The sequence below is a fragment of the Chrysemys picta genome, chromosome 12, assembly GCF_011386835.1.
Source record: "Chrysemys picta bellii isolate R12L10 chromosome 12, ASM1138683v2, whole genome shotgun sequence".
Lineage (NCBI taxonomy): Eukaryota > Metazoa > Chordata > Testudines > Emydidae > Chrysemys > Chrysemys picta.
This window is the reverse complement of record NC_088802.1, coordinates 34430490-34453426: the sequence shown is the minus strand read 5'-3', so window position 1 is coordinate 34453426 and position 22937 is coordinate 34430490. Positions and strand designations below refer to the sequence as shown.

Here is a 22937-nt window from a genome sequence, read left to right as displayed (position 1 = left end):
CGGTACCTCTTGGGAGTTGTAGTTCAGATACTTCAGGCGGGACTCAGTGGCTGGACTACATCTTCCATGATGCACCACAGGGCTGAGTCAGAGGGAGACTGCAATGCATCATGAGAAATGTAGTCCAGGTGCCTGTAAGAGAGAATGAGGGCATAAAGCCATCAAACTACAACTCCCACGAGGCACCACAGTCTGACCTAAAAAGATATATTTTGAAAAAGGACACACATCAGCAGAGGATCAGTGAGAGTCCACTGAAGGTAAAGTAAGTGTTTTCATTTAATAACATTATATATATATAATACAGAAGTTATATGATGTTGCATAGAAGTTATTAATATTTTCCATATTTATTTAATGCAAGCATGTTTCCCTTGGAGTTCAAATGAGTAAAGGAAAACAATGAGCAAATTTCAGATTGTGAAGTCCTCAGATACTTCTGTAATGGGTCCTTATAAGTGTGACAGATAGAAATAAAACATATCTCAAGCAATTGATAGTCTCTGAAGTATAACCACAGAATGAACAAGTGTACATATGATGACCAGTGCTGCAGAATTTAAAAATGTTTACATATCCCCTTTACAAAAATCTATCAAAGAATAGGGGCAACTTTCAAGAAACTTGTATGGTCTATTTCCTCCAATCTGATTGTAGACCAAAAAATTACTTTGAATGAAAAGATCAACATGAATGAAAATACGAAACATGATTTACAAGAAACTATGTGAAATTACTGGTAAGTTTGCTTATAACACCCCAAACTCAATGCTTTAAAAATGAAGGAAATTAAAAGTTAAAGGTTTTCATAACTATTCATTGGGAAAATGTACCTTTTTTCCAAAAAGGATTCCAAAGAGTTATGACAATCACATTTTTCTATTAAAAATGTAATTAATGACGTTACTATGATGTTAAATTGTCCTATGCGGTCTTAATTATGACCACTTATTTTACATACCACAGCCTACACAATAAAATAAATGGATGAAATGAAGTCCATTGACATTCACTTAAATTTCTTACTAGCGTAACGCCGATGGACCCTGATCATCGGTGAGCAGGATCGAACCTGGGGCCTCTGGAGCTTAGTGTATGAGCCTCTACTGTATGAGCTAAAAGCTCTATGGCTGCTAGCTAAGGCTGTAGAGCAGACTCATAATCTCTCTAAGGCTACGTCTACACTACGGGGGGAATCGATTTCAGATACGCAAATTCAGCTATGGGACTAGCGTAGCTGAATTCGACATATCTGATCCGACTTACCCCGCTGTGAGGATGGCGGCAAATCGACCGCTGCGGCTCTCCCGTCGACAGCGCTTACTCTTACCTGGGCTGGTGGAGTACGCGCGTCGATTCGGGGATCGATTATCGCGTCCCGACGAGACGCGATAAATCGATCCCCAAGAGATCGATTTTCTACCGCCGATCCGGGCGGGTAGTGACGACGTCTCAGTGCCACTCGATGGGACAGAACACCACACCTAGGAAGTGTGTGGGTTACATACTTCCCCTAGCTGAGGAAGCGCATCCAGAGTTTCAGAGAGACTTCCCAGTTGAAATCCTGGAGGAGCCCCCACTTGTAACACTGACAGACCCCCGGTTGTTAGTGGGTGGGATCAAACCTGGGGCCTGTGGAGCTTAGTATGTGAGCCTCTACCACATGAGCTAAAAGCCATATGGCTGTTAGCTAAGGCTATAGAGCAGACTCATAATCACACTCTCCCTCCCTTGGGAACAGAACACCACACCCAGGAGGTGTGTGGGTTACAGTAGCAAAGAACCACATATTTAATAATTAGTTTTTTTTAAATCAAATTAATGTCAAAGTTTAAGAAACGTGAATGTGTTTAAAAAATGTAAGACCATAAACAACTACATTGACTAGGTAAGGTTCTTTCCAACAAACAATACACCAGATATTGTAAATGAATGCATTTTTTCCCTATAGCAAACACAGCTTGTTTGTGTAACTTTACAGATAAAACAATTCCCTTTATCTGTTAGTGTAGTGGTACTTAAGGCTGTATATGACAGTTTTAGCAGCCTGAGGCATGAATTACATTTTTAGTGGATAAATGTGATTATGGATAAAATTTTCAAGAGTGCCTAAGGTGCAGCTCTTCAAAAGTATTTAGACACCTAATTCAACAGGACTTAGGTTCCTAGTTGCTTTTGACAGCACCACTAGCCCCCTAGCTACATCTTTAGATTCCTAAATACCTTTGAAAATCTGTCCCCAAGTGCTAAGACACATTTGAAAATGGGACATAGGTTCCCAAGTCACTGAGGCATTTTTAAATGTTTTACCCTAGATCGCCTTATTTCACTTCTTGGAATCCTTAGGGGGTGCGGGGGGAGAGAAATGTACAGATTGTGTTTTTCAAATGATGAGTTATGAAGAACCTTAACTTTTAATTCCCTTCATTTTAAAGCACTGGGCTTGGGGTACGATAAGCAACCGTAGTCATAATTTAATGTCGTCTTTTCTAAGTCATTCTAAATATTTATTTCAAGAAATCCCTCAGCTCTTCTTGCCACAGAGCCAGGGCCGGCTCCAGGCAGCCAAACAAAAAAAAAAAAAGCCGCGATCGTGATCTGCGGTGGCAATTTGGCAGGAAGTCCTTCACTCTGAGCAGGAGTGAGGGACCGTCCGCCGAATTGCCGCCGAACAGCTGGACGTGCCACCCCTCTCTGAAGTGGCCGCCCCAAGCACCTGCTTGGTAAGCTGGTGCCTGGAGCTGGCCCTGCACAGAGCCCCTGAGGTCGCTGCAGGTACAGAGCACCCAGAGATGCCAGTTGTCCTCTTGACCTCCCCACGCTGTCCCTCCTGGCTGCAGGTGGCAAGCTGCTTAGGGCAGGAGAGCAGCACAGCCGCCCCCTGGTCCATGTGAATATGTGAGGCAGGCACACAGCCAGTGTACCAGAGCAGCACAGTGCCATGCCTAACATTCGGACGTACACACACAGACTGCGAGCTGCAGCATACAAGTCTGATGGGCATGAATTTGAGTTATAGGGGGCATCTCTTGGGGCTGCACTAATTTATGCAGGCTAGTAACAGCGCCCACAGGGCCTTTCCACCTGCCAGGAATCACTGGAGCAGAGCAGCCCTCTGGCCCCTAGCCACACCCTCTGACATGCCACTGGGGCAATCTTCAGCTGCTTGGTTTGGGCACCTTTACCACCCCTTTGCACTACAAGAACCACTTCTTTTACCGGTGTAAGGAAGAGGAGAAGCGGGTAAAGCCTTGGAGGTGTCTGTTATGGCTCCTCTGGTAGCATCTAATGGTCAGTGCCTCACTTGGCTGCTCTCTACCTCCTGTGCCAGGTTCAGTAAATCTAGGCCCACACCTCTTGCCTTTTTGTTTATAAATTCTGGATCCTTTTGTCGCTCTGGTGTCCAAACTCCTTACTAAGAAGTGGGCTGTAGTCCACGAAAGCTTATGCTCTAATAAATTTGTTAGTCTCTAAGGTGCCACAAGTACTCCTGTTCTTCTTTTTACTAAACCAGCTAGACCTGAGGTCAGGCACCGAATGAAATGCAAGGGGTCATGGCCTAGGGTAGCATCCGCTCACAGGAAATGGCTCATTCACAAACCAGGAAGCCTCCAGCCACACTGGCATTGGAGGTGCCAGCATCCCAGCAAAGCTGATTTGATCATATCCAAGCACTCTGAATCCACTGGATGTGAACCCGTGGGGCCCTCACAGCTTAATAACTGGGACCCACTCAGTGCGGCACTCTGTCCCTGCTAGTGGCGGCTGGGTCACAGACAGGTTGATCAGCTGGCTACAGCCTCTCCTAATGGAACTGGATCTTGCAGCTCAGACAGTAGAGGTTTGTGCTTTCAAAACTAGAGGCCCCAGGCTCCACCCCCGCCCAGAGGTGCTGGGCTACATGACCTTCACACGGCACTCATCCTCAGGGAGAGGGGGAAATGGTCATCAGGGCTTTGGGAAGAGAATCTGCCTGGAAGTTAATTTCCCTCAGATTCCATAGGGAAATCCCCACCGACACATTAGGATTAGGAAGTACTTCCAGCCAATAGCTGCTCCCAGCTGTGGGGAGACAGGAAACATCTGGATTGTCATAGATAGCAAGCCCTCTAGAAACACAGGATGCAATCATCAAACAAGATATTTCCTCTCTCCTCCCGCTGGTAGGGATAGTGTGCCACGGGCCCTGGGGCCAGCACAGAGCACTGGGAATGTGGCCCGGCATGCTCATTTCACCAGGATTTGCCATCAGGATCAGCACAAAGATCAACAGACCTGATTGCCTCACAACTCACATACTACACACCCCTGTGCCAAGTGGGTGTAAAATGGTCAGTATTCTCCACTCACTCGGACCACAGGGGTCACACTGCACATCCCGCACTCACGCTGTGTCAGGGTCACGGCTGCACAAATTCCAAGGCAAGGGAGAATCAGGCCCAGTGGGTTAATTCTGAGCTAGCGGTGATTCAGGATCCAATTCTGTGTGGTGCTGAGCATCTCCTGGTATATTCTGTGTGTCCTGGGCTCCAGATTTGAGAGCGCTGAATTTTGCAGGGTTGGGCTCTAGCGTCATCGCTGTCTGATGGGGGCCTGGTGGCCAACATGCAATGTGTGGGTGTTGCTAGTCCAGAAGGACAGATGTCCACATCACAAGAGCCCACTCCCACCTGGCTTAGAAATCTCAGCACCGACACCAAGAAATTGAACGGACCATGGCAAATAAACTCTTCCTCACCCTTAGAGGCGGCAAGTCCCTCCTCCATTAGTGCCCATATTGTACCTCTTTGGAGGACAAATAACTCCAATTTCCAGGGCTGCCAGCATGACAACCTCTTAACAATGGAAAAAGAAGGCAGGAAAAGAGCCAATTTACCTTGACAAGTTAATGTCATAATTGACTCCAGCAATCAGTAGCTTTTAATGAGCTGCTTTGCCCAAGACGGTACTCGAAGGTTCCTGGAGGGACTCAAAAGCTAATGCACATGCCTTTGTGCCAGGATATTAGAACAAATTAATTTATGCCAAGATACTAGAGTAAACACGGCAAACACCCATAGAAATCCCCATGTCAAGTACTGTAATTCTCTCCATATATAGGTATAAAGCAGAGTGCCTGGGTCACACAGCCTCAGGATACCGGAGCCCCGCTGCCCTTGCCCTGGCTGTCAGGGATGTGCAGGGAAGTGAGGCAAGGAGTGCCCCCTTTTAAGAGCAAAGCAGCTGAGCAACAAACTCAGATCTGTGTGTAGACAGGGCTGCAGGCCAGGCTGGGGCTGGGACCGGGTGGGTTTGGCAGTGCTGTGAATGCCAAGAAATCCGAAGGATCCATGTGCTGTGTGTAGCTACGGTCCCCTCTTGTGGGTTTCATCCCTGGGAAAAAAAGAAAAGGATGGTGAGGGACAGCACAGCCCTCCCTTTGCCCAGCTGAGATGGTCAGAATATGGGACCAGCAGATCCCGAGAACTATTCCTGGCTCTGCCAACCCCCCATATGACACTGGGCAAGTCATTTCACTGCTCTGTGCTTTCAATTCAGTGGGGGTGTTTTGAGGGTTAATTAATTGCAGCTTGTTCTGCTGCCTCACTGCACAACTAACCCCACTGATTTCAAAGGGCCACACTCTCTGCAGAGCCTGTGCTGCTCCCCCATGCACAGGGGCTGGAGACCTGATGCCCAGGTGGGAGCTCTTCCAGAGTAGGGGGGGACCCTGGGTAGTGGAGAGCTGGTGCTGTGGCCCTGCACCACCCCTCCCCCTCAGATCCCCCAGGGCAGGGAAAGCACTGGGGTGTCTCTATGCTCTGGCCAGGCCCACCAGCTGGAACAGCCCTCCGGCAGCTCTGACTCACACCAGGAACCCAACCAGCCCCGTCCAGCCTCTCCCACCCCCCAGATATTTTGAAGGGCACCACAGTCATAAAAGGGCCCGGACCCCAGAAGGTGGGGGATGGTGTTGGGTCATCAACCCGCCCCAACCCTGCTCAGCCGGGGCTACCTCCTACCTGCAGGCAGCCTCCATGTCAGGCTGCAGCTCCCATCCCAGCCCTGGAGCAGAGGGAGCTCAGCAATGGGGGAGTGGGGGGAAGAGGATCCAGGGAGGGGAAGGGGGGGGAAGATGAGCAAGTGGGAGTGGGGCCTCAAGGGCAGAGGCTGAGCAGGCAACGGGGCAGAGGTGGAGCAGGGAGTCCGGTTTTCACAAAGCAGTAGTACCTTAACACAACTGCCTATGGTCTGGTCTACATTACAGAGGTAGTTGGACCCCCTGGGTACGCCTGTCCAGCCCCAAACCACCACTCACAAGTGCTTGCAGCAATGCCAGGCTTTCCATCACCTCTGTGCTTGCCCTTGCTCTGAGCAAAGCTCAGCACCATGCCACTCAACCCCAGGACACTCTGCACTGCTGCCCTGATTGCACGGATTCTGCTGGGGTCCTGGAACCAGCCCCTCGCTTCCTCCACCAGCAGACAGGCTCAGCTGCACCATGGGAAGGGGCCACTCGGGAGGTGCTGGAGGGAAGCACAGGGCCTCCAGCAGCTCCCACCACAGAGCTTCCCCACACAAGCAGCCAGCTCTGCAGGTGGGTGAAGGCTGAGCCCTAACCCTGCCTCCCCCCCAGCCCCATTGGGGGACCATGTGCCCTTGGCAGGATAGGGTTAAGGACACAGGCCAGATCCTCAAAGGAGGAGTTAGGAGCCTAAATACCTTTGAGGATCTGGACCATAGCAGCCTCGCCATGCCTCCAAATGTGGAATTGCAGTTCTGCCAGGCCCACAGATGGGCTCACTAAAGGGGAAGGCCCCCATAGCACACCTGTGTCAGCATAGGAAGTCTGACCCTGATCTTCTCACCTTGCACTTAACCTTTGGCTCGAGGACTTTCCAAGTGCTTTTGCTAATTGGCAGCTGATCATGAGTTCCCTGGCCCATCCCATCAGCTGGAGGGAATCACACACAGTGAACATAAGAACATAAGAAAGGCCGTACCGGGTCAGACCAAAGGTCCATCTAGCCCAGTATCCTGTCTACCTACAGTGGCCAATGCCAGGTGCCCCAGAGGGAGTGAACCTAACAGGAAATGATCAAGCGATCTCTCTCCTGCCATCCATCTCCATCCTCTGACAGACAGAGGCTAGGGACACCATTCCTTACCCATCCTGGCTAATAGCCATTAATGGACTTAACCACCATGAATTTATCCAGTTCTCTTTTAAACTCTGTTATAGTCCTAGCGTTCACAACCTTCTCAGGTAAGGAGTTCCACAAGTTGACTGTGCGCTGCGTGAAGAAGAACTTCCTTTTATTTGTTTTAAACCTGCTGCCTATTAATTTCATTTGATGACCCCTAGTTCTTGTATTATGGGAATAAGTAAATAACTTTTCCTTATCCACTTTCTCCACATCACTCATGATTTTATATACCTCTATCATATCCCCCCTTAGTCTCCTCTTTTCCAAGCTGAAGAGTCCTAGCCTCTTTAATCTCTCCTCATATGGGACCCGTTCCAAACCCTTAATCATTTTAGTTGCCCTTTTCTGAACCTTTTCTAGTGCCAGTATATCTTTTTTGAGATGAGGAGACCACATCTGTATGCAGTATTCGAGATGAGGGCGTACCATCGATTTATATAAGGGCAATAATATATTCTCAGTCTTATTCTCTATCCCCTTTTTAATGATTCCTAACATCCTGTTTGCTTTTTTGACCGCCTCTGCACACTGCGTAGACATTTTCAGAGAACTATCCACGATGACGCCAAGATCTTTTCCCTGACTTGTTGTAGCTAAATTATCCCCCATCATATTGTATGTATAGTTGGGGTTATTTTTTCCAATGTGCATTACTTTACATTTATCCACATTAAATTTCATTTGCCATTTTGTTGCCCAATCACTTAGTTTTGTGAGATCTTTTTGAAGTTCTTCACAGTCTGCTAGTATCATCTGCAAACTTTGCCACCGCACTGTTTACCCCTTTCTCCAGATCATTTATAAATAAGTTGAATAGGATTGGTCCGAGGACTGACCCTTGGGGAACACCACTAGTTACCCCTCTCCATTCTGAGAATTTACCATTTATTCCTACCCTTTGTTCCCTCTCTTTTAACCAGTTCTCAATCCATGAAAGGACCTTCCCTTTTATCCCATGGCAGCTTAATTTACGTAAGAGCCTTTGGTGAGGGATCTTGTCAAAGGCTTTCTGGAAATCTAAGTACACTATGTCCACTGGATCCCCTTTGTCCACATGTTTGTTGACCCCTTCAAAGAATTCGAATAGATTAGTAAGACACGATTTCCCTTTACAGAAACCATGTTGACTATTGCTCAACAGTTTGTTTTTCTATGTGTCGGACAATTTTATTCTTAACTATTGTTTCGACTAATTTGCCCGGTACAGACATTAGACTTACCGGTCTGTAATTGCTGGGATCACCTCTAGAGCCCTTTTAAAATATTGGCGTTACATTAGCTAACTTCCAGTCATTGGGTACAGAAGCCAATTTAAAGGACAGGTTACAAACCTCAGTTAACAGTTCCGCAACTTCACATTTGAGTTCTTTCAGAACTCTTGGGTGAATGCCATCTGGTCCCGGTGACTTGTTAATGTTAAGTTTATCGATTAATTCCAAAACCTCCTTTCGTGACACTTCAATCTGTGACAGTTCCTCAGATTTGTCACCTACAAAAGCCAGCTCAGGTTTGGGAATCTCCCTAACATCCTCAGCCGTGAAGACTGAAGCAAAGAATCCATTTAGTTTCTCCACAATATCTTTATCGTCTTTAAGCGCTCCTTTTGTATCTCGATCATCAAGGGCCCCCACTGGTTGTTTAGCAGGCTTCCTGCTTCTGATGTACTTAAAAAAACATTTTGTTATTACCTTTGGAGTTTTTGGCTAGCCGTTCTTCAAACTCCTCTTTGGCTTTTCTTATTACATTCTTGCACTTAATTTGGCAGTGTTTATGCTCCTTTCTATTTGCCTCACTAGGATTTGACTTCCACTTTTTAAAGGAAGTCTTTATCTCTCAGTGCTTTTTTTACATGGTTGTTAAGCCACGGTGGCTCTCTTTTAGTTCTTTTACTGTGTTTCTTAATTTGGGGTATACATTGAAGTTGGGCCTCTATTATGGTGTCTTTAAAAAGCACCAGTGCTCCTCTTTGTACCCTGTCCAGGCAGCTGGCTTGGCTGTTTAGCTGTGATGGGCTTTGCTGGATTCATCAGAGCTCACAGGATATGCTGTAAAATGCTGTTGCAAGGGGTCTCTGCCCTGTTAGGAGCCCAGCTCAGGCTGCAGATCTAACTCATATCCTGTTCTCCAGGCTTAACAATTCCAATCTGAGTTTCACCTTGAAAGACCCTGTGATGGGGGCTGGGAGGCCTAGTGGGTAGTACACTTGGCTTCCAGTCCCTTGCCTCTCTGTCAGAGGGTCAGGAACAGGCACCTCTGCCCCAAGTCAGGAATTTCAGTTTTCCACCCATATCTGGGCCTCAGCCCTTATGGGGTGCAGTATGGGGACCCAGGCCCTCCCCTGGGTCCCAGCCCAGGGCCCCGTGAGAAGCAATGCCTGCAATAAGTCCAAGTCACCTGCCCCGGGCCACTTACCATCCATCTCCCTTCAATTTGAGGGTGTGGCCCCTTATAGTCCAAACAGTTACTTACCAAAGGGTCCAAAGGAGCAGGGCCACGCAGATTCTCAAAGGGTGGGGGGCTGGGGAAGGTTCTGCCCGTGGGCCTTCCCCACTCTCTGCTCCCCCCTCAGGCTCAGCCCTGTCTGGCCAGCAAAGGACTCCTCTCCCCTGCAGCCTGGCCACCACCCTTGGCTTCCACCAGTCAGAGGGGCAGGGCTATCTGAGCCTACAATTGCCTTTTCACCCCTTTGGGCCCAGTGTAGGGTTTGTATATCCCATCTAAGAGCCCAGATTGCTCCACATGCAGTGGCGCGCGAACATTTTTAATAGCAGGGGTGCTATTAGCCCTTACCTCTGTCCACCACCACCACCCCCAGAGCTGAGGCCGGGACCCTGGGCACGTGGGGCTGGTGGCCAGGATCCTGGGTGTGCTGCAGCACCCCACACACCCTTAGTTCCCACGCCTATGTCCACATGCACACAGCATCTCCAGGGGAGGGTGTGGGAGCCACCGCACAGAGCCAGCAGGGGATGTTTTGGGGGATGATGTCTCAGCAAAGCTCTGCTTTGCTGAAGAAATGCTCCGGTCTCTTCAGGGGCCAGACACAGTGCACAAGATGGTGGATTCTTTAGGGCTTATCAGGGAGGCTCACACAGTGAACACACGGAACTCAGTGGTTGCATGCCCTGTTGTAGCCGTTTGGGTCCCAGGATATCAGTGAGATAAGGTCTATCAGTCCCCATCCTCAAAGGAAACATTCAAAAGACAAGCCTGGGAGCCAGGGGCGTAGCCAGGTTCTAAGTGCAGTGGGAGCAAACACAAAAAAGGTACCCCCGCTTGGCTCCTCCTCTGGCCACGCCCCCCTTGGTTCCTCCTCCGGCCACTCCACGCCCCCACTGGCTTCTCTGACCACGCTGAGGCCATGCTGTGCGCCCCCCCTCAGAGGGGATCGGGCGCCTCCTCCTCCCCCACAGCGCCAGGGTGCCCAGCTCCTGGCGCTGAGTCTGGCGCAACCTAGGAGCCGGCTCCCCACGGGGAATGGAGTCTGTCCCCGTGGCTCAGGCGGGGAGCTTCCAGCTTGTCTCCTCCTGGGCTGGGAGCAAGTGCCGGGCTCGCCGTCCCTCCTCCCCAGCAGGGGCTCAGGCAGAGCAGGCTGGCGGCGACGGCTGGCTGGGGCTGCCGGCTCCCCCCGGCAGAGCAGCAGGCGCAGCCTCGGGGGGGCCGGAGGGCTCCTCATGGCGGAGGTGGGGGGAGAGCCCCACGGCTCCGGCCGTGTGCCAGGAGCGGGGCAGCAGGGACAGGGGTGGCTGCGCACCCTGGCTTGTAGGAGGTGTCCCCGCCCCACCCGGGAGGGCAGGCTGGCTGACGGACAGGGCAGATGTCCTGCCTCCAGCCCTCTGCCATGCGACTCTGCCCGCTTCAGCCTGCGCGGGACTGCAGCCACAGCAGCTTTCCCCCTGCCAAGCCGAGCCGGGCTGCACAGGGACCCAGAGTTCCAGCAGCCGCTTTTGAAAAATGTGCTGAGGGGAAGTGGCTGCTTCCCCTGCACCCCACTAGCTACGCTACTGCTGGGAGCTTAAATTCATCACTCTGCTAGACACTAAAAAAAAAAAACGGTCTTAAAACACTGAATTTATGGCTTATTACAGCAATCTGTAAACCCCCACTCCCCCCCCCCCCCCGCTCACCCTCCCCACTTTTGTCCTATGACTACAGGGGTGTGAACAGGCCACTTCACCTTGAATGGTCCCATAGAATATGTACTAACTTCTTATGCTCAACAATCTGTTTGATCTGGTATTTAGCTGTGACACTCTGGGTAAGCTTCCCAGACGTGTAGAAAAGGTCTGGGACTCCAAAGCTGTCTCTCTGACCAACAGAAGTTGGTCCAATACAAGCTATTACCTCACCCACCTTGTCTCTGGAATTTAGTGGGCCAGCTTAAGAAGTGAGTCTGAATTGACATATATTTACAGGTTCTTCTGGTCTGCTCTAGGTGTATATTACACCATTTTAGGCTCCCTGATACTCTGATGGTACCAGTAAGCAAGTATAAATAGGGCTAAAGCAGTGCTTCTCAACCAGGGGTAGGTGTACTCCTGAGGGTATGCAGAGGTCTTCTAGGGGATACATCAACTCATCTACATATTTGCCTAGTTTTATAACAGGATACAGAAAGCACTAGCAAAGTCAGTATAAACTAAAATGAGAAAGTCAGCAATTTGTCACTCAGTGTGCTGACACACTTGTATTTTTATGACTGATTTTGTAAGTAAGTAGTTTATAAGTGAGGTGAAACTTGGGGTATGTAAGACAAATCAGACTCCTGAAAGAGGTACAATTGTCTGGAAAGGTTGAGAGCCACTTGGTTAAAGGGCTCTAACCTACACATTGCCTCTGGCTTTGGCCCAGGTGCCCTACATCAGAAGGATGAAGGGGTGAGCAGACCATGCTGGGATTTGTGATTTCCACAGAGCCCAGGTGCTTGCTGTTAGTGCAGAAAGATGGCCCAGTGGTTAGATGCTGTGGGAGACCCGGGTTCAATTCCCTGCTCTGCCCCAGGCTTCCTATACAAGTTTGAGGAAATCCCTTGAGGTCAGTCTATGCTGCAGTCAGTGGTGTGATGGCAGCATGTGTAGATCTAGCTCAAGTAACAATAGCACTGAAGCTGCTGGAGCATGGCTTAGTCCCTGAGTACACAAGCAGGGTCCCAGGTGGGCTTGTGCAGCCCATGCTGCTCTGGCTTCACTACTGTTGTTACTTCAGCTGGCTATTGGGAGAATAAGTGGCCTGAAAATGGAGAAGAGAATGAGGAGTACTTGTGGCACCTTGTACTCCTTGTTCTTTTTGCTGATACAGACTAACACGGCTACTGCTCTGAAAATGGAGAGGTGCTCAGGTACTACAGTAATGGGGAGCAGGGAAGGAGCTTAGCATGACATCTTGCTACTGTTCCTTCAAGTTCCAGCAATGGTTTGCGACTGGTGACCTAGCAGGTAGCCGCTCTGTATCTCATGCCCTGCTTTTGAGTCTTGCTTGGTCCTCCTTCAGCTGCAGCGATGGCTTTTTCCTAAAGCAAGGCAGGCTGGTCCTCGGAGCTTCGTCCAGAAGGCCAGGCTCTTTGAAGGGGGAGGAATTGAGAAACTAGCTGGCTTTAATCTCCAAGGACTTCTGGCTGAGCAGAACAGGGCTAATTAACCCACTGTTCTTGCTCTAGTTTCCTCTTGGCTCAGCTGTGTCTTACACAGGCAGAATGCAATGTATATATTTGGGTCAGGCCCTTTAAATAGCCTGTGATTTATGGCGGAAGCAGAATTGTTTTGCCATCCCTGGCAGGCAGGATGTCAGATCAATAAACTCTGCTTCCTTCAACATTCCTTTTTCTCTACAGTTGATGCCACAATATTGCCTTGTTTTAACTAGTTTACAAAACTCTGGAATTCTTGGCTGGCTCTGCTGTTACCCTAAATACACTCACAAGCTGCAGAGCCACTTAAACAGATACTGAGCCAGATGTTCATTTGAGCCCTCCTCTTGCCCTGCTTGAAGCTGCATTCCTCTTCAACACCATATTCTTTTGTCTGCTGTCTTGTTATACCCTTATGGTCCCCTCCCAGCTATGCACCCACTGGCTTCACTAGTAAGCAGGATTGGGGGCCTGATGAGGATGTTCCTCTGAATCAAAATGCTGCAGCCAAACATGCCCAAACTGGAGAGTGCTGGAACTTCAGTTCTGGATCCCAATGCTGTGCTTTGGGCTCCACGCTCCTTCAGTTATTTCCCCCATAAAAATCACAGGCTGTTTAAAGGACCTGCCACGAATCTGTACATTGCATTCTGGCTGTTTAGGACACAAATGAGCCAGCTCACTAGGTCTGCTGTTTGCAGCTTATAAAAATCAGTAGTAATATTATGGATGTGCCAGTCATGATTCCCTATATTCATAACTGAAAGTTTCTCCTCCATCAGAAACCTTAACTTTGCCATATAGCAGCACTTTGCAATAACCACATTCTGATTTGGGTATTTTACTGTTTGTGATACCAGAGTAGATTAAAAGAAAAAAGGTCTTTAGAAATCAGTATAATCTCCTGTGGTGTGACTACAGGGCAGAGTTAAGGTTGTTTGGGTGCCCTACCTGTGCATTTAAGAAGTTTGCATTTCTTTTAAATGTAACTTTAGCTGGGTTTATAACACCCGGTTTGGGAAATAAACTATAATCAAATTACCTCATCAGTCTATCATCATCTAGTCATAGCTGTTGCAATTTTATCATATGGCCCTCAATATTTAGTGTTTTTCTTAAAGCCCAACTTCTGGAATAGAAGATGGCATGAGACTCATCTTTCAATTTAAAAAGAGTAAGTTTCTAGACCTCATGGTTACAGAGAGATGGTCTAGACAGTATTTGGTCCTGCCATGCAGGCAGGGGACTGGACTCGATGACCTCTCGAGGTCCCTTCCAGTCCTAGAATCTATGAATCACCATAAAGGCTCAGATAATAAAATTGGCCATCTGTTTATTTGTATTTCAGTATCTGTAAACAAAATCTCATGGTTTTTAAGCAAAATGGTTTTGGGGCCTGCCTCATGATTTCTGAGTGGCTGGGGTTGATAATTCTATAATCAGCTTTCCTATCCATCAGTCACCTACTCACTATCTAGGGACATGCAGGAAAGGAAGGGGAGGGAAAGTGAAAGGCCGGGGAAGGGCAGAGAGAGGTGGGATAGGGAAGAAGGAAAGTGTGCAAATATGCCCAATGATACAAGCAACATGCAAACCAAGAATTATCTACAGAAGAGATCTGGTCTGTAATTTTGAATATTGACTAAATGTTAGAAAAATCACTGTTCTTGGACAGAACAGGCTGAAATTCATGGAGCAAATGACTGGTTATGAATGATTTGCTCAGACAGGATCTAGTTTAAAAAAAAAAAACACTACTTAGCTTTTTTAGAGAACTGCTGGTCCACTCTGAAATCCTGCTTCACTAGAATCACCCTGGAATGTGTCTGTTTGGGTCAGCACTGATATAGTCAGTCCCAGCCTGTCCCTAAGGCCTGGATCCTCAAAGGTATTTAGGCACCTAATTCCCATTGAAATCAATGGGAGTTAGGTGCATGAAAACCTTTGAGGATTGGGCCTAGGTGACTCATGGGTCCACTACAAAAACTACATAATGTGGGCTTCATACTCCACCTTGTCACCCCAGTTTTATACCAATGCAATTCCATAAACTGTAATGGTGTTACACCAGTGTAATTGGATAGAGAGAATTAGGCCCTGACTGGACTCTGTAGTAAATGACTATTTACTGGCCTCTCAGAGTAGCTATTGTTCTTCTATATTCAATTAAGTTGTTGTTTCATTGCAAAATCTTTTGAGTTCTACATTTAACAATGTTGGAAGTAAAACAGGTTTTACTTGAGTAAGCTAAATACTGGGCAGCACAGTATGGGGAGCAGCCCTCAGTGGTGAAAGAACAGGTTAGGGACTATTTAGAAAAGTGGGACATGCACAAATCCATGGAGCTGGATCTAATGCATCTGAGGGTGCTGAGGGACTTGGTTAATGTGATTGAAAGCTTTGAAAAATTGTGGCAATCAGGGGAGGTCCTGGATGATTGGAAAAAAGGCCAATCTAGTGCCCATCTTTAGAAAGGGGAAGAAGGAAAATCTGGGGAAACTACAGACCGGTCAGTCCCCGGAAAAGTCATGGAGCAGGTCCTCAAAGAATCCATTTTGAAGCACTTGGAGGAGAAGGTGGTGATCAGGAACAGTCAACATGGATTCACCAAGGGCAAGTCATTCCTGACCAAACTGATTGCCTTCTATGGTGAGATAACTAGCTCTGGATATGGGGAAAGGATGGAATGATCTATACCTTGACTTTAGCAAAGCTTTTGATACAGTCTCCCACAGTATTCAAATCTTAGACACTCTAGAATAACACCCTACCTACTCAATGTGAAATATGAGTGAGACACCAACACACCTGCTGAAAATTAAATTGAAATCCCCAAGCATTCATTATACAACTGGGCTACACCAGTGGCATTATATAAATCTGGGCACTTAGGGTCTGTCCACACTGTAATCAGAGGTGTGACTGCAGTTCAGGTAGGCATAATCTAGCTAACATGGCTAAAAGTAGCAAAGACAACACAGCAGCACAGAATCCAGCCTGGACTAGCAACACAAGTATGTACTCAGGGCTCTGAGCGGCAGTCACTGCTTTGACTGAACATAAGAACGGCCATACTGGGTCAGACCAAAGGTTCATCTAGCCCAGTATCCTATCTTCCAACAGTGGCCAATCCCAGGTGCTTCAAAGGAAATGAACAGAACAGGTAATCATCAAGTGATCCATCCCTTGTTGCCTATTCCCAGCTTCTGGCAAACAGACTGAAGTGCAGATCTTCTGAACAGGTGAGTGGAGACTTTGGATGAGCATAGGTGAATATAGTTTGTATGCAACGTCAATCAGATCTGGAACTCTTCTACTGTTTCAGGTATGCCACAGCAGAGAATAAACCAAACAGCTACAGACACAAAACAACAGAGCCCTTCACATCAGGGCACCCCTTGCCCTCCAACACTACTCTGGCCTCTTTACAATCTTCCCCTCCCCCTCCATTAGCCTTGAACCCCACCTTTGTCTTCTTTCCTACTTCCCAGTACACCTGAAATGTGGTCTTATAGCCTGTTTGTCCAGCTGCCTCTCTTCAGTCAGTTACTTGCTAAAAGTGCACTTGGAGCCTCCTACAGGCTCTGAGACAGGCACTCATTTAACAGTAACGATTCAAACAAACAAACAAACAACCCACCAACTAACTATTTTGGGAAACATTTACAAAGCAAAGGAGTTTAAATTTTTCCATGACATTTTTTTTGATGAAATGTCTAAAAAATTAATGTTGGATATTTTCTAGGTTTTTTGTTTAAATCAAATGTTTGTTTCAGCAGTAAATTAAAAAACCCGAAAACCTCTCACTTTTTAAATGTGTTTTCCACTGGGGATTAAGATGGGGAGGGAGAAGCAAAAGTGACATTTTTCCAAAATATCCCCCCCACCCAAAAAAAAAAAAAAAAATCAGACAGGCAAAAAGTTTACCAAAAATCATTTTGATTGAAAAAGCATTTTCTGTCAAAAAAGATTGACACACACAACATGGGTTTATTGGACCAACTTCTGTTGGGAAGGGAGACAAGCTTTTGACCTACACAGAGCTCTTTTACAGGTCTGGGTCCTAGTAAAAGTATTCAGTGTTCCATCTTGTATTTAGCTGTCAGATAGTTTAGCACAGCGGTTCCCTGTTTTAATAGGGTCACCAGGGCTGGTTTAGATTTGCTGGGGCCCAGGGCTGAAGCAGAAGCCTGAGCTCCACTGCCTATGGTTGAAGCCAAAGTCCAAGGCAGGGCCAGCTCCAGGCACCAGCGGAGGAACCATGTGCCTGGGGTGGCACATGCTAAGGGGCAGCACATGCTAAAGGGCAGCATTCCGTCCATTCTTGAGGTGGCACAGCCTGAGCGGCTTTTTTTGTTTGTTTTTTGCTGCTTGGGGCGGCAAAAATGGTAGAGCTGGCCCTGGTCCGAGGGCTTCAGCTTTGGCCATGGGTGGTGAGGCACAGGTTACAGGACCCTGCTGCCCCGGACAGTGAGGCTGGGGCTTTGGCCCCCAGCCTGGGGTGGTGAAGCTTGGGTGGGCTCAGACTTTGGTCCCCTCTCCTGGGGTCATGTAGTAATTTTTATTGTCAAAAGGGATCTTGGTGCAATGAAGTTTGAGAACCCCTGGTTTAGCATAAGTAGTTAGCACATTCTAAAAGGGACCATTCAAGGGGAAGTGGCCCATTAACACCCCTGTAGTCAAAGGACAAAAGGAGGGGTAGGTGGGTTACAGATTGTTGCAATATGCCATCACATCACAACAATCTGTAACCTACTAACCCCCCTGAAGAGCTCTGTATAGCCTGAAAGCTTCTCTCGCCACAACAGAAGTTGGTACAGTACAATACATTACCCCACCTACCTTCTCTAAGGCCCTGTCTACACTAGAGTTTTGCTGAAGCAAGTTACACCAATGATCAAAAACTGCTATAATTACATCACTTGTGCATGTTCACACAATGATCCTTCTGTCAGCAGAGCACGTCCACAGTTGGTGCTCTAGCATTGACAGATCAGTGCACTGTGGATAGCTATCCCACTGTGCTACACGGCACCTTCTGCAGCTAGGAGTTGTGGGAAGGCTGAGTGGATGGCAGTGCATTGTGGGTGGGTGTGCGTGCTCAACATCCCATGATGCAGTTTTTCCAATCCCATCATTCCAGTAGTGTAGACAAAGCCTAAGAGGAGCTGAAGAATAAATTGAAGGCAAAGTAATGTACTCTAGAGACTTTTCAGGCAATAAAGATACTGTAAATAAAATAAAATGGGTATACTCCACCTTTGTAAATTGAGCTCTCATCTTTAGTACAGATTCATAGATTTTCACACAAGATGGGATCATAAGATTATCCAGTCTGATCTCCTGTATAACAGGCCATTACATGTTGCCCAGTTCCCCCTATAAACAGGGCTGGCTCCAGACACCAGCTTCTCAAGCAGGTGCTTGGGGCGGCCGCTCCGGAAAGGGGCGACAGGTCTCTCACTCCGCCTGGGAGTGAAGGACCTCCTGCCGAATTGCCGCCGCAGATCGCAATCGCGGCTTTTTTTAAGATCGCGATTGCAGCTTTTTTTTGTTTTGTTTTTGTTTTGGCTGCTTGGGGCGGCCAAAACCCTGGAGCCGGCCCTGCCTATAAAGTCCAATAATGTGTCTGATTAAAGCACATTCCAAAAAGCCTCCAGTGTTGGGAGGGTGTTATAATAGTTTATCTCCCTCACTGTCAGAAATGTGTGCCTTATTTCTAATTGGCATTTGCTTCCCTCCTTGGGCTCTTGGTATGCCTTTCTCCATGAGCTCTAAAGTACTCCCATTATGGATTAAGGAAAGCTTACCCAACTCACAAGCACAAAGAGTCTAAGGGTGCTGCATATGCTCCAGGATGTTCTTGTACCCTAGGGGATCATGAGCCCTTGGTTCTGTTCCAAGCACCGACCTGCTGTGTGACCTTAGGCAAGTTGCTTTATCTATTTTCACTGTAACCTTAGTGGGGTGGGGACTCTTTCACTCTGTTTGTGACGCACCTGGCATAATGGGATCCTGACATGTCACAGGCCTCTGTGCTACTGTAACAAAAACTATCGATAGAAATCCCATAACTGGTGTCAGGCAGATAGCCATTTTCCTCAATAGGTTTTGTGTTTCTTCTGGGTGTCTTTTGTGACTAAAAACTCATGGGCAAGCTGAGGACAGTAGGTGGCTGTGGGGCCATTTAGCATACAGACAGCTGGAGATGGGAGCATACCCCAGACATCAGGAAGGATGGTTTTAGGCACAGACTCTGACAGCTGGAGATGGGAGCATACCCCAGACATCAGGAAGGATGGTTTTAGGCACAGACTCTGAAGTCTATTCCCTGATCTGCCACAGGCTACCTGTGTGAACTTGGCAAATCACTTGGGCTGTCTGTGCCTTAGTTTCCCCGTCTGTGCAATGAGGGCAACAACACTGTCCTGCATCTCAGTGATGAAGTGAGGAAAAATCCATTAATGTCTGGGAGAGGCTCAGATACTAGCTAGGTACCTACATGCCATGCTAGACAGACTCCCATGTGCTGATACCTCAGCTTCTGGAAATGCAGAATCCAGACCTCTTACATGGGGACTGATTTCAGCAGAGCAGATTTAGGAAATTAGAGGGCCAGATTTTCTATGGCATTGAGGCTGCTTTGTCTCACACCATCAGCATAACTCAGACTCATCGACTTTAAGGTCAGATGGAACCATCATGGTCATCTAGTCTGATCTCCTGCACATCACAAGCCACAGAACCTCACCTACCTACTCCTGTAATAGACCCCTAACCTTTGGCTGAGTTACTGACATTCTTAAATCAGGATTTAAAGACTTCAAGTTACAGAAAATCCACCATTTACACCAGCAAGTAACCACTGTCCCATGTGGCAGAGGAAGGCGAACCCCGCCCCCCCGTGTCTCTGCCAATCTGACCTGAGTGAAAATCTCTTCCCGACCCCAAATATGGTGTTCAGTTAGACTCCAAGCATGTGGGCAAGACCTGCCAGGCAGACACCTGGGAAAGAATTCTGTAGTAACTCAGTCCTCCCCCTCTAGTGTCCAACACCAGCCATTAGAGATATTTGCAAGCAGTCACCGATGGGCCACGTCACTGTAGGCACTCTCATCATCCCATCCCCTCCATAAACTTATCAAGCGCAGTCTTGAAGCCAGTTAGGTATTTTGCCCCCACTGCTCCCCATCAGGAGCAGCAAAAGCTTCCTAAGAGTACAGGGCCTCAGGGGCTGCCTCCCTGCACTGCCCCTTCCCCCCGAGGCCCTGCTTCTGTACTACCCCCCTACCCCTCCCAAGCCTCCACCCTCACACACCCCCATCTCTGCCCCCCCACTAGCTTCTCTCCACCCCCCCTCCCCTCAGTCGCTCACCCTTATGGCTAGTAAAGGCATGGCCCCCTGCCCACACCTGCAAGAGCAAAGAATCTTCCAGAGCAATGGTGCCACTCAGTCTCACTGCTGTCCTTGCACCAGGAGAAAGGGCTAGAGACAAGGGGTGTGGCCAACTCCACCTCACTGATGAAATCTCTCAGCATCCGCTTCTACAGGCCAAAACACCAGGGAGAGAAGTCCATGCCCTGGATGGGTGATTTACAGGACTGAACCTAGGCCCTCAGAATAGAGGCACACAAGCCTCTATGGCACAAGCTAATAGGTCCTTGTCACCGATGTCCCAGGCAGTACCAGAATTAAACTTCCATAGATGGCATAGTGCAACAGCAAGGCACTCTGGGATTACATCATTGGTGCCTAAGAACCCAAGACAGGCAAAGTGCCTTAGGGCAGCAGGGGTGGATTAGATCAGCTCACACAGAGGTAGGACATGGATCCTGACCCCTCAACTCCTGCTCTAGCCACCAGACAGGAGTATAGAAGACCATTCCCCAAGCCATTGTCTCACCAGTTCATCCAACAGAGCAAGGAGATGTGTGTGTCACTTGCCACCTACTCATGAGGTGATTTCCCCTCAGAGGTGAGCAGCTAGTCATTAATCTCCTGTGTAACAGATCACAGACTCACCACCACAGCACCTCCTGCTGGTCATCTGCTCTTTCCAGCATTCAGAGCACTTCCTGCTGGCCAGTGTCTCTCCTACCTCAGGCCCTCCCTGCCCTTTACCTCTGGGTTCTGCCCACTGCAGTCATCACACTCTAGGTCTCCCCTCCAAGGGGAACCCCCAACACTCTAAGCCCACCTTGCCTCAGTGGCTACTGCCAGTTGTCATCTAGCCCCCTTTCTCTGGGACAGACTGCAGTCTGTAATGGCCAGTCATCACTGGCAAGGAGGTTGGACCAGCAGCCTTTACCTATTTCCAGGCTACACCTCTTCAGCCCTGGTACCTCTTTAGACCTTAAACAAGCTCAGTGGTTTGAGTATTGGCCTGCTAAACCCAGGGTTGTGAGTTCAATCCTTGAGGGGGCCACTTAGGGATCTGGGGCAAAAATCAGTACTTGGTCCTGCTAGTGAAGGCAGGGGGCTGGACTCGATGACCTTTCAAGGTCCCTTCCAGTTCTAGGAGATAGGATATCTCCATTTAAAAAAAAAAAAAAAAAAAACCTCAGCCTGGGGAGGTGTCAGGCTGGAGCTCCTCTTGCCTTTCCCCTGCTCTGCTGCTGGTACCCTCTGTTCCCATGCAGCTAGACCCTTCTCCCTCCAAGGGTGGAGAGAAATTCTAACCTAGGTCCTCCCTTAGCCCTTTTATCAGGGCCTGCTGTGGCATGATTAGGTGTGGCCCCAGCTGTGCCCACTTCCCCAATCAGCCTGCCTTTTCTCCCAGGAGCAGGGTATCTGCCCTGCTACACCTGTCACAGTCGTGCTCCACACTCTTCACTTCCTCACCCTCGTGTCCCGCCCCGATACAAAGTGGCGGGACCTCCTGCCACCTGTCGAGGGTGAGAAGCCCCGGTGGGCCAGCCTCTATTCCACTCTGGTCCCGAAGCCCGCCGGGGATATCAGCTGGCGGCTCCTTCATGGGGCCGTGAGCACGGGCGTGTACTTGGCGCGGTTTACCCCTGTCCCAGACATTTGTCCTTTCTGCGGCGTGAGGGAGACCCTGGCTCACGTTTACTTAGAGTGTGCCAGGTTGCAGCCCCTACACCGGCTCCTCACCGATATTATGTTACGTTTTTGGTTACACTTTTCCCCTCACCTTCTCATTTATGCACTCCCTATCCGTGGCCCCACAAAGTCGCGGGACCTCCTGGTCAACTTCCTCTTGGCCCTGGCTAAACAGGCCATCTATAAAACCAGGGAGAGGAGGTTGGCCGATGGAGGTTCCTGTGACTGTGGGGCCTGTTTCCGATCCTCTGTCCGTTCACGTATCCGGGCAGAGTTCCTCTGGGCGGCGTCCACTGGCTCCCTTGACGCCTTTGAGGAGCAGTGGGCGCTGTCCGGGGTTCTCTGCTCGGTGTCCCCGTCTGGTTCTCTTCTTTTGACCCTTTGACCACACTCCTGTCCCTGTTTTTACATTAGTTGTCCCCCGTAATTATTTGAGTTCCAGGCCCTGTGGATCCTCCCCTTAGGCTGGGGGGGGATCCTTTAGCAGGGGATCCTTTAGCATATTCCCAGAACCCAATATGTACACCTGTCACAGCGAGGGATTCAGCATGCGGCTTCTGCCATCCTCCTTCCCTCGCCCGCCTAAGCCTAGGAACTGCGCCTGCCCCTCTCTTGTGGTACTGCAGCTGCTGGCTCGAGTCAGACCAAAGCCATCAGAGGGGGCAGCAGCAGGACTATGCCTTGGCTTGCTTTTACAGCTTGTCTCTCTTGGTGGCAGGGCAGGGCCGTGCCAGTTACCGGCACTAGGACTCCCAGCAGGGAATTCTCCCTGTTCCGAAAGCCACCCAGCTGATTTGGCCTGACCATGCAGGGCTGGTGTTTGGTGGGATGATGCAGACCATGAACAACACACTAAGGATGACCAGCGCTAATCAAAAGCTGATGTTGCACAGCTCAGGCCTCACACCCACACAGGGACTGTGCGAAACAATGGGATACGCCCAGGGAATTCACACTCCAGCTGCTACGTTATCTCGTGGAAACAGGGAAAAAACTTGAGCTGGAGCTATTTTATTTTCAGACAAGTAAAATCATGTTGGTTTTATAGTAGACTGGGAGCCCA

The 22937-nt window shown here is 48.8% G+C and overlaps 1 long non-coding RNA gene across 1 annotated transcript in view; it reads right to left on the bottom strand.

The window, feature by feature from the left end:
- Positions 1–325: 325 nt before the first annotated feature.
- The window catches only part of LOC122172268 (uncharacterized), a 54675-nt gene continuing 32063 nt past the window's right edge, over positions 326–22937 (bottom strand). Inside the window, exon 6 of the long non-coding RNA XR_010591856.1 lies at positions 326–5373. This is a non-coding gene — a long non-coding RNA (uncharacterized LOC122172268). The remainder of the gene's footprint in view (positions 5374–22937) is intronic.